Below are 15804 nucleotides of genomic sequence, written 5' to 3'. Positions count from 1 at the left end.
TTGTTGATTTAAGTTCAAATTGAATAATTTGGATGCATTCTGTTGCAACTGTTCCTGTATTTTTTCTTATGGTTTCCCGCTGCGCATGCGGCTACCACAGCACACTCCTGAGCTTTCCAATTTGGTACGACCATGTCAAACGTAATTCCCACGCGTAAGAGCCATCAGTTCCCATCGCAACTTCCACGAAACTTCATGACTTATTAAAAATAAAAAACTGAAAAGTCGCACTTATTCCGTGGCGTGATTTCGGGGAACCTGCACCCGATCCTCTCCTAAATCGTCTCCAATTTAAATCGAATGGTGTCCCGTGTTGGGCACGTTTTTCCTTGTCATTCTCTAAACACCTCTAAATGGCCCATTTCACATCGCTCCTCGTCATTTTTGCGTAAACTCCAACAATAACATCGTGCATCGACTTTTTATCATCCCATTATTCGGTTTTATTACAGTTTCTAGGAATCGTCCGGTAATGTTGTCTATTGTTGGACGGGATTCGATGTATTTTCATAGAGGCTTTGGTTGTACCGTTATTAAATCTCGCCGTACCACTGGAAATGTCATTTCGGATCGTTAAAGGTAGTTCGGCGAAGATGTTGCCTGTTAATGGTGGCTTCATGTATTGGAATCGTTTACCAATATGTTTTGTGTCATTAGCGACAAGAATTAATTCATAATTCAAGACGAAGAAAACGAACTGCGACTCGAATGCAAACAGACGGTTGATTACACGAACACGGAACGATTTTCTTAGACCAATAATAAAAATGCAATTAGGGACCGGTAATCATTTTCAGCGGTGAGGAATTCGTGAAACAAAGGGGATGGAGGGATGAAAAAATTTAATCGAACAAAAATTTGACATTCTAATTGATTTCGAATTTGCAATTTTTAAATCGCCAACGGTGTTAAAATCAACGAAATTGTTACAGCTGATGATCCTGATTACAATTTTGAAAATATTTTTTATGAAAAGCGCTACTCTATTTCAGTTTTGTTTTGTAACACTTAAGTAGTAGAAAGGTGTTGGATTCACTCATGGGCTCTGACCTTGAAAATATCTGCGCGAAGGCGGAGCGATACCAGTGAAAAGTCTACGAGACGGAACTAACGTAACGAATGACGATGTTTTCCAGTCGGTTCGTAGCGCGTACTTGAGACCGATATTCGTCGTTTGCGCAGATATGACTCATAGCCCATGAGAAAATCCAAGACGTCTACTACCAAATTCTCGTAGAAAATACTTTTCTAATCGAATCGACCAAGAATAACAACCAAGAAAATATAAAATAATAATTTTACCAATGTGCAGATATTTGCTCTACTTATTCTATGTTTCATTACCACCCCACCATTTAACCAAATCGGGAAACGAAATCTTGTTGAATTTTTGGCAAGAATCGGTCTTTTAAGCTGACTCCTTGTTTAATTTTAATTCAAAACTTTCTAAATTCTCAAACAATTGATTTCCACTGGACTTTAACGACATATTCTACTGACTACAAAAAGCACATTATTTGGAAATTACTGAACCCGCCCTTTCCAATTCTATACTCATCAAAAGGTAATATTCCAGTCGTGAACTCATTTAAATAAATGTTGCGAACAAAAACTTTATCTCGAGACGCAACTAAAAGAAGTAAAAATTACTCCAACAAATTCTAAATTTAATTTCACTTCGATAGAATAATTATTTTTTTTTTGGTTATTACTCATCAACAACATTATTTCTTTTATCAAAATCTAAAAAACCGCTACTTTGAACCGTTTAAAATTTAGTATTTTTTCGTTTATAAAAAATATGTATTATTATTCTCTTAAATGTCAAATTTCACAACAGACTAATTTTAATAGTTTTATTAAGTTTTTGCACATTTACTAATTTAAATTTTAAAATGGTGTTTACTGTATGTTTTTTAATTCCGTTTGTGTTAATTCAACAGTGTATGTCGTAAACAACAATGAGCAACCTTGCTTCACACCTTTTTTTATCCAAACATTCAGCTTTTTCTGACGTATAGCTTTAGGATGTTTCTTGGTCATTATTTTCTTTTGTGCTGTCCAATATCTTCTTTCTTGTTTTCTCACTCACTTTCACAGTTCTCTCATAACTGAATCACTTTAGATTTTAGAAGGAAGTAGTATAGTTTGATTTCATTTTCTACTTTTGTTTTTGTCACTATTTCCTCGTAATTATGTAATTATATACTTAATTGAAAACTAATTTAATATAAAACAATATAATTTAATGTTAAAATTCTTGAGGTTGGTTAAAAAAAATTAATTTCTTTTTCATTTCGTAAAGTTTTTGGTAGATGATTCAGCATTTGAACATGAGTGTGTATACGAGTACTACATACATTATCATGCTGCATAGTTGTGTAGAATATACTGCTAAATAAATCAAAAATCCCCTTGTATATATTTTTTGAAATACATTAAATTTTGAGAAACCGTTTCTTTTTTTATCATTTTATTGAGATAACTGTTTTTTCGTTTAATTAGCATAAAATGAAAAAAGCGCGAGCCGTGCATCTTACGGTGTGTCTAAGGCCGCGTCCACACGCAAAAAGAAAGTAGCCGCCATAATCCATTCGGGACAGTGGTCAGTGATGTCTTTTTTCCCGTTGGTCGGACTGCTCCGGAGTAATCAATGGATCGAGCCGTGCTATTTGTGTTTCTCATGTGAATTGCGGAGGTCTTTTAACTTTTGGAATGATTTGCAAATTGCAGTTAGACAGCGAAGAGGAACGGCCAGGTACACGGAGAGTTCCGCTCAATGATTCATGTCCGATTGACTGTTCTGCAGTCGATTTCACCTACAAAAACCACGGCCGAAGAAAAACTAGCGCGATCAGGACCGTACCGATACGGCCGACGCGGCCGGGGCCACCCTCCGGAGGTTCCCACATTTTCTTTTTGCAGCAAAAAATTACATCTAGTTTTTGCACTGCAATACAACAAACAAAAAAGTTGAACAAAACTTTGAATGAAGTCTGACGAAAATAATAGGAGTTTGACTTTTATCAAATAATATGCAAAGACATTACACAAAATTGTAATCAAAGTGTTGTAAAGAACAAGACTAGTAAAAAAATGTTATGGACCAGTTAAAAATTAATTTTAGGCAACTTAATTTTTACATATTTATTTATCTTGTCTGCTTTGATTTATTCCGAGATAAATTTTTGTATGAATGAATGGCTAATAATTACCAATCAGAGCGGAATGTTATAAAAATATTGTCACTTTCGGTTTATGCGGAAGTGTAGTTCTAATAACATGCTTTAGTGGATAATTAATTACTAACAAATAATTAAAAATAAATCAGAATAAAGTACAGTCTAGTTAGGAGTCGTTGACATATAGGAAGTAACAAAGTCGAGTGTCATGGATTGTTAAACTAGTTAGCGATTGGTTCATCTTCAAAAAAAAACCAAAATAGTGTGATTGGTGATAATGATCTAAAGCATTAAAATTTTAATTGCAATCAACAACTCTATCAAGAATGCAACTCTAAAGGATATGACATATCTTACTGTTTATATTATCTTATTAATTATCACCAATCACTACTTTGCTAGGGGCTACTAATTTTAACATGACCATGTAACTGTTCAAACAATATTGTTCTTAAGAAAGCAGTTTCACAGCTTAGTTGGAAAATCTCAGCTGAATTAGACCAATTTTGAATTTTCAAATTTTTGGATTTATCAAAAATAAATGAGTGATTTCAACAATAACGAGCTGATAGAATAATTTGAGAGTTACAAAAAGAAGATCTTCAAATTGAGCCGCCTGTAGACATTGCAACTCCTAGGACTTGAAGTGTTTCAAGTCCGGTTACAAAACAAAATCACTTCAATCGTATAGAGATACACAAAGGCGCGATTTCGACCGCTTAAAGATAAAATGAAATTATTCATTTGTTGCTTCACATGTGTTAGCAATTTCCAAATCAAAAACTGACACATCTTCATTTTTGTTATTTTGAATATCACTATTATCAAAATTTTGAAAATTAAGACCCAACATACAGGAATATTACAAAATTGTTGAGGTTCATCAAAAACCAACACCTTGTACTAAATGAGACCAAAATTATTTATAGACTGTTGCTAATTATTTTTTTCGAAATATTTTCCATCGCGAAGATGGACCAAGAAATATAATAATCCATATGATATCCACATCTATACAGGGTGATTCTGAAATAAGTTTGGAAAAAAAACCGGTAACTGGTGATGATGAGAAGAAGTCATTGACGAAAAATTTTCCTTATAAAAGATTTTTCGTTTTCCAGATACAAATGATTGAAAATTTGGTCAAAATTGCTAGTACGCTGCTGAGTTAAAGATGATTATACCTGATTATCTTGGTAGGTTAGCAACTAAGGTGCCCGTCAGTCACAAACGTAACCTTACTCCTCTCGATCATTTCCATAGAAACATTTACAAAGCAGTGTGCTTGCACCTACGACTTTATTGTGGCGTTGATGTAACAATGGTTGCTAATGAAATGAACAAATTCGGACAAAATTTCCCTATTCATAGGCGTTGGAAATACAAGGATATAGGGTAATTTCCATCCTTTTGATTTCACCTCCGAAAGTCATTTACGCAGAATTATTTTGTGTCAAAGATACTCCACATTTTTTTCCATACTTATTTCAGAATCACCCTGTATAATACTCGGTATTATACGGTAATACGGTAAGATCGTAGTAGACTATTTTTGTAAAAACATTTTCTGTTACTAGCGTTGCTACCAAGAGATCAGCTTTGATTACTTATCAAGTGTCAAAAATGTTTGATAACTTTGGTTCCTACTTTGTACGACACAATATTCTATTTAAATCAGTATTTTTTGAAAAATTTCTAGTCTTTCCATGGAAATCGACTAATTTAAAAATGTGAAAAACTTGTAGATGATTCTTCTAGTGTTACCTTTTGCAAAAACTCCTCTTTTAAACTAAATTCAATTAAACAAGGAAATAATTTGTGACGTCACTACAGTTAAGTCACGTAGAATGTGACACTGCAGCATTTGGACTTTCTGATGGACCCTCTGTCAGCAGAGTACCATGAGTGGGCGCAAGACCTTGCGTGTGATCTCTTGGTATGATTTCTTCGCCTCGATCCGTCCCTGGCTCCGCTTCACATATCCCATTTGAAATTTTTCCATGGCCGACAAGAAAGCAATAAAGTCTCAACCGCAAATTTCCTGACATCTCGGCTACCGGTCATGCGGCTATTTCTCGGACACAATCTAATGTGTCGACGCGATCGTTTTTTGACCAGCGCTGCCATAATAAAGGAACTATACACATCCATCAAATTTAGAGTGACAGCCATGGAGTCATTCCTCAACTACCGACTTCATTACAACGTCCCCTTCGTATTTCTTCGATTCTATGTGGAAACACGCGATCCACACGGCGCTCTTCGGGACTGACCTTTAGGAGTGAAAGGCGCCCGATCGGAAAAAATCCCAAAGATGATCGAATTTATCCCATCCTGCGGTTTGCAGGAACGAATCGGGGCCCACGTTTTTGCAGGGGCGTCCCGATTTTTTCGCGGCCTTTTTTCCGACCCACTTGGGATTGGACGAGCACAATAAGGCGACTTTTTGCGAGCGCATCTTATTAGAATGCTATTATTGAAATTTATTACAATTTCTGCAAGATACGTTCCGTTTCTTGTGTATTGAGGATTTACCGTTGCCACTGACACACGTACGCCGCCATTCTTTGCAGATTAATTGTCCGTTCCGGGAACCTTATTATTATTGGTACTGTTCGACTCTTTATTTTGAGTTTTTGCCCTGGAATTATATCAAAGACCAAAGACGATTTTTTTCCAGGCAAAACAATGATTTTGACTTTTGCGTTCTAATCGAAACAAATTTCTTCGAAAGAGGTGCTGATTTTCATCTGACCTTTGCTAAAATCATTCATTCATAGTTGGGTTTCTCTTCTACCACAATGTGGTGTCGAGGCTATTTCTACAATTGCATTTTGATACGCTTTCGGCATTTGATTTTGTCTTATTGATGTCGATCTCGTCTTTTTCATTATCCAAAAGCTAATTGTTTATTCTGCTTTTTATTAAACTTGAAATATTTGCTACTATTCTAATTTAAAAAAATGTCTGCTTCTATGTTTGATAGAATAAAGTAGGCTTTGTGAATCTACACATAATGTTTTATCTACTGCAGTTGTAGCAGAAACAATACAACAAAAGACCTGATGTCTGACGTATATCGTGTTCCAGCGCGCCTCAAGGTATCCGCGTAGGACCACTTCTTCTCCCAACGATAATATTATTTCCGATTTAGATCCGCGTAGTTCGCTCTTCGCTGATGATTCGTTAAATCCACAGAGACTGTAAACATTCTCCACTAATGCCAGTCCAATTAGAATTTATTTAAAAAATATTGCAATTTTACTTAATTAAATGAAACAACAGGAATCATTAAAATACATGAGTGGAATTTTATTTCTATTCTATTGAGTGCCAACCGAAACTCGTACAATAACACCCAAAGTCGAACTGTGACTAACAATCACAATAAAATTTTACAAGCCATCCACGTCCATCCACCCTCAGCTCGCGGGAATTTCCCATGTTTCAGGTACACGCCAAGTCATAAAACAGAACGTTTTCTAATCCCTTTCACATGCACATGAACCGTCAACCACCCTCGTTCCTACGAATTCGCCAAATAACTTTGGCAGCGTTGTGAAAGGGCGGATGGTGGTTTGCTCTATGCTAATGTACATCCGATGGTCAACTTGGATGTTTTTACGACGAGGCCTTTCTACAAACATATTGACATGACAGGAATTTGATTGTTATACGGCTGTTGTCAACGGTTTTTACAGCTTAGTCCGATGCAGATTCTTTCTGCAAAAATTTTTGCCGAACCGTGAAGCACTTATCGGGGCACGGGTAGGTCTGGTATATGAACCTCAGGGGGTACGAAATAAATCGGAGGGCTCAATAGTGTAGGTAAACATGAATAGAATGGAATGGGGACAGTATTTTCAAAATATTTATTATTTTAGTACATCAGGTGTGTTTGGGAAATATGTCATATTTTTGGTAATTGTTCACTTTAACTACTTCTGGAATTTTCGCGTTTTTTCTGGCTAGACAGCCTCAGGGCGTCCTCCTAGATCGTGTCCCACCATTCGAACCTTGTGCAAATGCCATTTTTTTCTCTCTTGTTGTGTTTCAAGGTCGCGTCAAGTCTTAGTATAACTAAAGGGTAAGGAAAATTTTCATTTGCACAAGGTTTGACTGGTGGGAAACGATGTAGGAGGACGTCCTGAGGCTGTCTAGCCAGAAAAAACGCGAAAATTCCAGAAGTAGTTAAAGTGAACAATTACCATATTTTTTATTACATTTTCAAAAACCGATTTACTAAAAAGTGAGCAACAGTTTTTGGAACTCTGTTACCAGGCTAGTAGTTTAGGTGATTATGTATCTAAATTTATTGATGGTAATTAGGATGGGTAAGTGCGGGCTTTAACAACTCCCTAGAAGTATCTAATACAAAAATTCATTCCGAGAAACATACATTGCAGGTATTTGTTCTACAAAGCAACAAAATCATGCTAAACGTTTAGTTTATGACTTGTCGGAAAGTTAAAAGTGTACAGGACACTGTTTTTGTTCTGTGGATTATAAACAACAATGAGAACAAGTCAGGTAAACACTGTTGAAAATGATCAAGCTGAGAAGGCCAAAATATAAGAATGCAAATTAGAATTTTTGGACTCCAAAATTCTTCGAAACACACCGCTCTTATCTTGTATTTTCAAAATTCTCTAAAACCTATAACAATGTACAAAAATATGACAGATGGATTTTGTCTTGTTAATCTTTTCGAAACGAAGAAATTTTTTTTTTTACTTTTCAGTCCTTTTTCGCTTCTGCTTCTTCTTCTTCCTTCTTCCTGGGCTGGGAAAGCGTTGGAAACCGTCAATTGTTGTGGTTTTTTAAAGCGTAGATTAATTGGAGCATGTTGACAGCTAACCTAAAATTTAGAGCCAACAAAATCTTTCTTTTTTTCTTTCTTTGCAATATTTTACATTAAAAATAAAATAACTTCCTATTCTCGCAGCAATTATCAAAGGGCACCTTTTGCTGAAAACAGACATGTCCAATTATGTGCAGATTAAACATAAACAAATGTCATTTGTGTCAAAGGGCGGGAAATTCAAAATTTACACTGTTCTAAACCGTTTAATTTTTCCAACGCCTACTCAGCCCAGGATTTCAATTGAAGGCGCGATAGATATTACTTTCGGATTGATGATTCCGATGTTTAAAGATGAGAACAGAATGGTATGAAATTTCAAGTTTACAACGTAATTTCTGCGAAAGAATTATTTCATAATAAAATGACACTCACATTGCTGAATTTCGATATTTCAATAGCAGAATTGCAGATTATAACATTAAGAGTAGAAGTGAGACTTTTTGTGCTAAGCCCAGAAATTGAAGACCGAGACGAAGTCGATAAAAAGAAATCAAGTACCAGGATTTCTAAAATTATAACCTTTCTATAAAAAATTCGAAATGTACAAAACTCGGATTAGCTGATGAAACTATTTTCCAAAATACTCGTATATCAGAAACGATCGTATGAGTTGCAGAAAAATACTGAAACCTCGAACTACCAGCGATTAAAATTGTAAGAAACTTTCTTTTTGTGCGTCAACAAAACCTTCCCGCACACATTCATATGTGTAGGTGTGTGGATACGTCTTATGTGTGTTTAAAATTCGTGTGCACTTGTGACGTTTGCAGTGAGTATCACCTCGTCATCCGCGACCAGATTCGCCTTCGATTCTGTCTCTCAGGCCGCCGCGTCCTCCCTTACGTGGGGGTGCGTGTGTGTTGAGCACGGCCGTGACAATTATCGATTCGAATTCTTCCTTCTTGCATGCAACGAGCGAAAAGACAAGAAGGAGAAGAAGAGAACGGCGTCGGTCATTAAAACTTTTGCCCCGATGAAAAGAAACGGACTCATTTCCTCCGCTCGATAAACAAAGAGAGCCTGCACGGATTAAAACCAGAATATGTTATAACTTGAATAATTGTGCTGCGGATGAGTTTAAAATCCTACAGTCGTATTTATTGGTCGAGAATAAAGCTCTTGATTATTATTCCGCGAGACTTTCGCTTTCCGAAGAAAAACCAGAACACCTCCCCGAAGAAAGACAGAGACGGACCGGGACGGTTCGAAACGCGCGCCCCACCCCCTCCACGCGACGCTCCCCACCACCAAATTTTTAATAATAATAATAACAATAGGTTTGCTTATTAAAGAAAATGCAATTAGTGAGGTTTGCGCAATTGTGGCGAGGCGAAGTCTAGCCGCAGCTATTAGTTAGTTCATTTTCAAATACTTAATAACTGTTAACGTGTATAACTCGTTTTAACAAAGATGACAATTATAATTTCAGAAGATCCAATAAAAGTTTAAAGAATATTTTCTTTCGGTGGAATAAACCACACTAGTTTAAATATTTCTGAAAGTTCTTTTCTAATATTTTTTAACTTCTCAACATTCCAAACATTCTTGACACTTTGTCTACTCTAAACTTTTTCTTCTTTGTCTACTCCTCTAATTCCTTTATCGTATTTTTACACAATTCCTTTCGATTTTCTACATTATCTTCAGTCCATCTTATCACATTTAATTAATTTCTTCAAAATATCCATTCTGTAATCACATGTTTATTCTGGAACTGGTGTGTTTTCTCTTGATTACATTTCTTCCTTCTATTTCCTAACTATGAAGTCTAGTACCATCACACATCATTTCTTCTGTTCTTCTTCTTCTATTTTGAAATTCCTACTTTAATTCTTACTTTAAAACTTCTGGTACATGCTGTATATTATGCCGTGTTTTACTTGCTTCTCTTTCAAATTTTCTTCAATTTCTTCTTTGTCTTTATCTAGACATTTTCTTATTTCTTCATCTATCAGGATTATTAATACGGGTTTCAGCTTGCTTTGTTTCTAATTACCATTTTTTTTTGTTGTAGCACCTTTTTCTAAGCATACTTCAACATGTTTTAAGATAGAAAATAGGAGACATTTTCTAATTATTACTGATTTATCGAAAAATTTCCAAATAGTTTTAAAATATCTTTAACGCAAAATTTGTTCTGCTTTTAGTGATCTATGGCTTAAACACTTAAAAGTTTGTAATTTAGAAAGCAATGAGAAACTACTAACGTAATTAAAAGATTCAAATTTACACGGTTGCAGTTCAGTTTCATTCAAATACTTGGAAAAACTATTACTACAGTAAGTAAATAATTCCATTTAAGTGTCGGTTGGATAAATTAAATCTCTTCGTAATATATTATTATTAATGAAATATGCGACGAAAATCTTTGTTCCTCATCAACTTGATTTTCTTCTGCCTCTTAGTGTTCAGCCCTGTCAATTCCGTCAAAGTTGTCTGAAACTGCCTCAACCCCAGTTGCGGTTTTTCCATTTTCCGCGTTTTGATTCGACAGAATCGGGCTAAGCGAGACCACGTGACCGGCGGCGGGCCCAGGTGCCACCCTGGCATTAGCCGGTGACGCTTCGAGTGATATATGCGTTTGTATTATTACGTTCACATGTAGAACTTATATCTGAACTTCGGATTCATTTAAAGTTTCGAATTATTAATGAGCCAGCTCGGATACATTACTCCGCATATGCCTCGCTAATGAGTTTGTTTGAATTATTAATTTATTACAATTTCATTTGCGGCGCTGTTACGTGTTCTGAGGCGTCGATCGTTCTTTGATCGATTGACTGACGGCCGAGGGTTGGCTTTCTCGGGTCTCCCCTGGGCGGTGGGGTGGGGTGCCATCTCTCCGGTGGTACTTCTTGGAAAAATGATGGGTGTTTTGACGGACAACGGCCTCACAACCTGGTCTTAGTTTGCGCGAGGACGCCCAACAGGTTAATAGTGCCATTTCGTCGGGGAGTTGAATTTTAATGGCGAACGCGGCGTGTTAGTGGCGGAATTTATACGGGAAGAGGGAGCAAATTTGATCGAGAAAGTTGCAACAAGTAATCCGTTTTGGTGCGGGAGTTTCGTTTTTTTTCAAAAATTTGCCAACGGGAGTCCGTATGTCAAATCACAACGGTACTCGTCTGGAATCTACCCTCCAAAATAGTGGACAAAGTTGTTAATCGTTCAGGAATATTTCTTGGTGCTCTAGTTTCTTAACTTCTTCACCTAATGGCTGAGACAAACGTAAGTAACAATATAAGGGCAACGGTAGAATTTTTGCAAAACAGTTGTTAAGAAGTAGTGCAAACTTCAGGATTTATTTTGTCACAGACCAGCGTCTATGGTTTGTTCCTCTTAGTGAAACAAAATTTTCAATGCTTGCTTCAATTCTTGGAAATGCAGTCACACCACCTTTCTGGAACTTTGGTGATTCACTTCTTATTTGGCCACCATATTTTTTTCTATCCATCATATGTATTCCCGAAAAAATATTCTTCTGAACTAAAGCAGTCAAGTTGTCTTGTATTTTTTAAATCGGATTTTCTTTATGAATTCTCCAGTTGCACAACACGAGTAAAAAAAAGGTTGCTGTCATTTTCAACAAATCTAAATTTTCAAGCATCATTTCACTAATCCTGGTGTAAGATTACTAATAGGTACATTACTACAGGTAATATTTTCCAACCGCAAAGCAGTTTTCAGTTATAATCTCCTAAGTGCATGAATTATTTAGGAGCTTAGGAATACTTTTGTTGTTGTGGAAATAAGCACGAGTCGCAGACAAGTTCATGCACGTGAGAGATTCTACAAGAAAATTGCCTTCCAGCATCAAGTTTGAGTTTACATTGCAACAGTAAATAAAAAATGACCAACGGGATGCACGAAAAACATTTCTGTTTACAAATTTTTTGAAACGGTCAAAACATTTCGAAAAATTTTGTTGGTGCTTTGACAGCCGCACCAACAAATGCAAGCTTTCTATTGAATGTTTATTGCAAGAGTGTTATTATCAAATTAATTTAATTATTAGGTATTACCGTCATTATTATTCCTTGTTGCTGAAGCATTTTCCCCTTTGCAGTTATGCCGTTATTTTAGTTTTTTTAATTATTTTTAAAAAATTTTCGCTGGTATTTCTTCTTCGATTTCAACATAATTCCAGCGAGCATTTTATTTGTCGGATTGTCACCGTGTCACAGTTCCAGTCTTGAGACACTTTTTGCTTTACATATTTCAAGTGAAATTAAATGTAGAAAGCCTAGAAAACAGCGTGTGTTTGCAAGAGTGCAAAACGATTCGAGCGTGCTACTCGTTCGATTGTTTTAATGTTATGTCACAAGACGAGAATATTGACAAAAATCTGCTATCAGGCTGCATAATCTACAGACTGGCACGTTCGAAATGCGACAAACACTCACCTGCATCTACGCGGTGTATCCAAGAATTTTTCTAATCTAGCGTTTTGATTTATCGACCGAGTGACGTATGGTACAATGTAAGCCTAAAAGATTGACGTCAGACGTGAGTCACATGTCATTCTTGTTCTTACTCTTTTTGACATTGTTACGGGATTAAACACTCCGTCATCTTAAATGTTCGACGCTTTCTCCGTCCGGTGCTTTCCACGCTCTACGTTACGTCCTGTTTTGACGTAAATCATGATGCTACTTGCAGATAAAGGTTGGACCGTAAGTGACGTAGCGTAAGAGGTAAAATTCGCAAATTCTTTCAGTGATAGTGAACAGAAACGAAAATGATGTAAACGATGAGCGTCTCATTTATCTTGTCATGTCAGAAACTGTTGTCTAGTTATCAATAGTTTTATTTTCTCGTGCTGCCACCCTCACTTTTGTATTCTTTATCACCACGGTGACTAATGCAAATTTTTGAATGCTGATGCATTACGATTTTGCGACAAATAACACAATGTGATATGACCAGTTTATGCAAACGTTGTGTTAATCTTTACGGTGATTTACATTTGCGTCGTTACCCGATCGATACGTTATGGTGGTGATATGAAAGTATAAATCCGGCCTTACAAGAAACACATAACGTAAAAAACAGAACTATAATAACGATCAAGATAAGTTTATGTTTGTAGATTAACCGAATGTTAGCGACTGTTTTATTTGAAATCAATATAATGCAACAGTTTTTACTGCGAAAAGAAAAGGTGTGCGAGGGTATTCTCTTAAGAGGGATTCTTTCTATTGGGTGTGGATCAAAAAAAATATTACCTTCGCGAAGAATCTTATTATTTCTATGTCCTGTAGGTTATTTAATTAGGCCGTTATTATAAAAATTCTCATTGGGTATTATTTTCCTTTGCTAAAATTGCATTTACGTACTCATTTGCATAATTCCACTTTAAAATGTTTTAGTAATGTACAGGGTGGGTATGCAGAAATTTAATATCAATTAAAACCAAATGTTAAATGTCAAAAAATATGTTAAAATGCCTTAAGATAACTCCGAAGATATTGCTAATAAAAACAAAAACATTGCCGTGAGTAATGACTCATTTTTTACTAAAAGTAGTAATAAATGAATTGTGACAGCAGAAATGATGAAATTTATACGTCATAGAAAAAATATCATATTCTGCTGGCTCGTAATGACTGTTACCCACTCAGATGATTATGACAGTCGCCTCCTAAGGTTGGTGCCGCAAACTTCACCTCGTGGGTAATAGCCATCATTACGTGCTCGTTGAATAGTGTACTATTATTAAACTGTTGTAAGCTAACAGATGCCGATTTTTTTTATGTAATGACTATTTTTTAGAAAAAAATGGTCGTTCTTACTGCATAATATTTTGCGTTTCTTCTGCAATAAATAGGTAGAAAACTTAATCACTTAATGTAACATGAATGACTAATAACAATGTAAAACTCACTTTAAAGGGTTTATTGAATCAAGATTTTTACACAACTTTCAAAATTAACTGCCTGTTATTTAAATTTAATTTTGAAATAAGGAACATTATTTCATATTATAAATTTCAAATGAGAATTGTTCCTTTTTAGAATTTAAAAAATACAAAAAAAAAAATGGTGGCGGCAAAAAAACGCACAAAATGTTATTGTTAATCGTATCATCATAACTTTTACGAATCACTCTGTATCTAGTGTTGGGGAGTGAAGTTTCAATATCATATTTAACTAGGATTTTATAGAAACGTAAAGGAAAATATTTCAAAGCAAACTATTCAAAAGTTTTCGCTTATCATACAAGCTTCAGATCCTTCACAAGATTTATAAATCTTGCTGCAGGAATCCTGATTTAACAGAGTCCACTTTTAAGGTAACAATTACTCCTTCATTTACTCAAATAAAATTAATTTTTTAGAGAAATTGCGTTCAGGTTTTTTTATCAATCAAAATTTAAAAAGTGGGGGATTTATGAATCATCTTATTTGATACATTTTCAATGTCTTGAATGATGGTCAAAATCAGGCCATTTACAATGTAATACCTGTTATAAATGCCGGAAGACGATTTGCAGGAGGTCAGAAGCTTTTAATGCAGTGCAGAAAGTATGTCGTTTTATCGGTCACAAATATCAGGTGAATTAACTGAAAATCGAATGGTCGTATTAATGAATAACGTGAAAAATATCAATTCCAGATGACCACTGTGCGTAAATACCTCACCGATCGTCTGTTAGATTCGTGATAAAAGACGGCCGGACACTCCTTTCCCATTTGGAATCGCAGAATTCGCCTTTATCGGTCAGTAAACCTCCCCCGATTCATATTTCCATCGGTGAACCTAACCGACCTGAAGGCCACCCTTTCCAGGTCCGTAATTCACCTGTTCCCGATCCGCCCGACAGATACCTGACCGGCCCTTATCACCCCGACTTAACATCGTCTTCGGCCCCCGCCCTCCTCCTTGTGAAAAAAGCGTTCGGGGGCCGGGTTCCTGGGGGGAAGCGTCGTCGTCGGCCCGCGTTGGCGCGCCACAGAAAACCCAAGCCGCTCGTCCGCATCGCCTCAGTACGTCCCGGAACTCCCGGAAACTGGCGCTGTCGAAAAATCCGGCCGGCGCTCCGTGCGTGTGTGCCCCGAGAAGGACGTCCGTCGCGGCGCCGCCGGTTTCTTAGTGCACTTATGCAAAGCGGAGGGGGGGCGCTCGGTCCTCGTCGGGAGTAATTAGCGGTCGGCCGGGCCGAGAGAGAGGGCAGGAGTACGTGTGTGATTCTAAGTACTCGCCGCCCCTTAATTTATATCTAAGGGTAAAACAGTAAGAGTAAAGAGAGGGTGGGGAGAGAGTCTTGCATGAGGGGAGGCAAGGCGCAAGCGTTCTTGCCTCTCGCCAAGCTTTGTCTAATCGGATTCATTAACGGGGATCCGGGAATTATGCGTCCATTGCGAGTCGGCATATTTTTGAAAGCAGTCGGACCCGTCACAAGGAGCCTTCCTGCGGGACCCGGTGCAAGGTGCGTCCCCACGTGCTCGCGTCCTCGGTGTGTGTGGACGGCGTCGCGACGCTTCGCCCTCGCTAATTGCGCGAAGCGCGACGCGCCCGACCACGTGCTCCACAACTTTTTATCCTGGGTGCACTTTTCCAAATCCGCACGCATGCCTTCCGGGATGGAAAACGCGCCGTGTGTGCTGGTTATGTGCTTTGTGCCTCTCCTGGTAAGCTGGTTTTGGGTACCTACGACGAGGTGGAACCCGACGATTTTTTACCGCCCGCTTTCACCGGCTGGTGTTGTTATGCCTTCGACGGACACTTCCTAATCTGACACCGTAAGAAATCTCATTCA

At 37.1% G+C, this 15804-nt stretch overlaps 1 protein-coding gene across 2 annotated transcripts in view; it reads left to right on the top strand.

Moving 5' to 3' along the window:
- The window catches only part of lov (jim lovell), a 106841-nt gene that overhangs the window by 76557 nt on the left and 14480 nt on the right, over positions 1-15804 (top strand). Inside the window, exon 1 of one of the 2 annotated variants that reach the window (XM_069059720.1) lies at positions 15048-15474. The exons of the other annotated variant lie outside the window; for it this stretch is intronic. The gene's annotated coding sequence lies outside the window, so the exon portion shown is untranslated. Of the gene's footprint in view, positions 1-15047; positions 15475-15804 lie in introns of those variants that run through there. 2 annotated transcript variants of the gene reach the window in all.

Source organism: Tenebrio molitor, chromosome 9, assembly GCF_963966145.1.
Source record: "Tenebrio molitor chromosome 9, icTenMoli1.1, whole genome shotgun sequence".
Lineage (NCBI taxonomy): Eukaryota > Metazoa > Arthropoda > Insecta > Coleoptera > Tenebrionidae > Tenebrio > Tenebrio molitor.
This window is presented reverse-complemented; position numbering and strand designations above follow the sequence as displayed.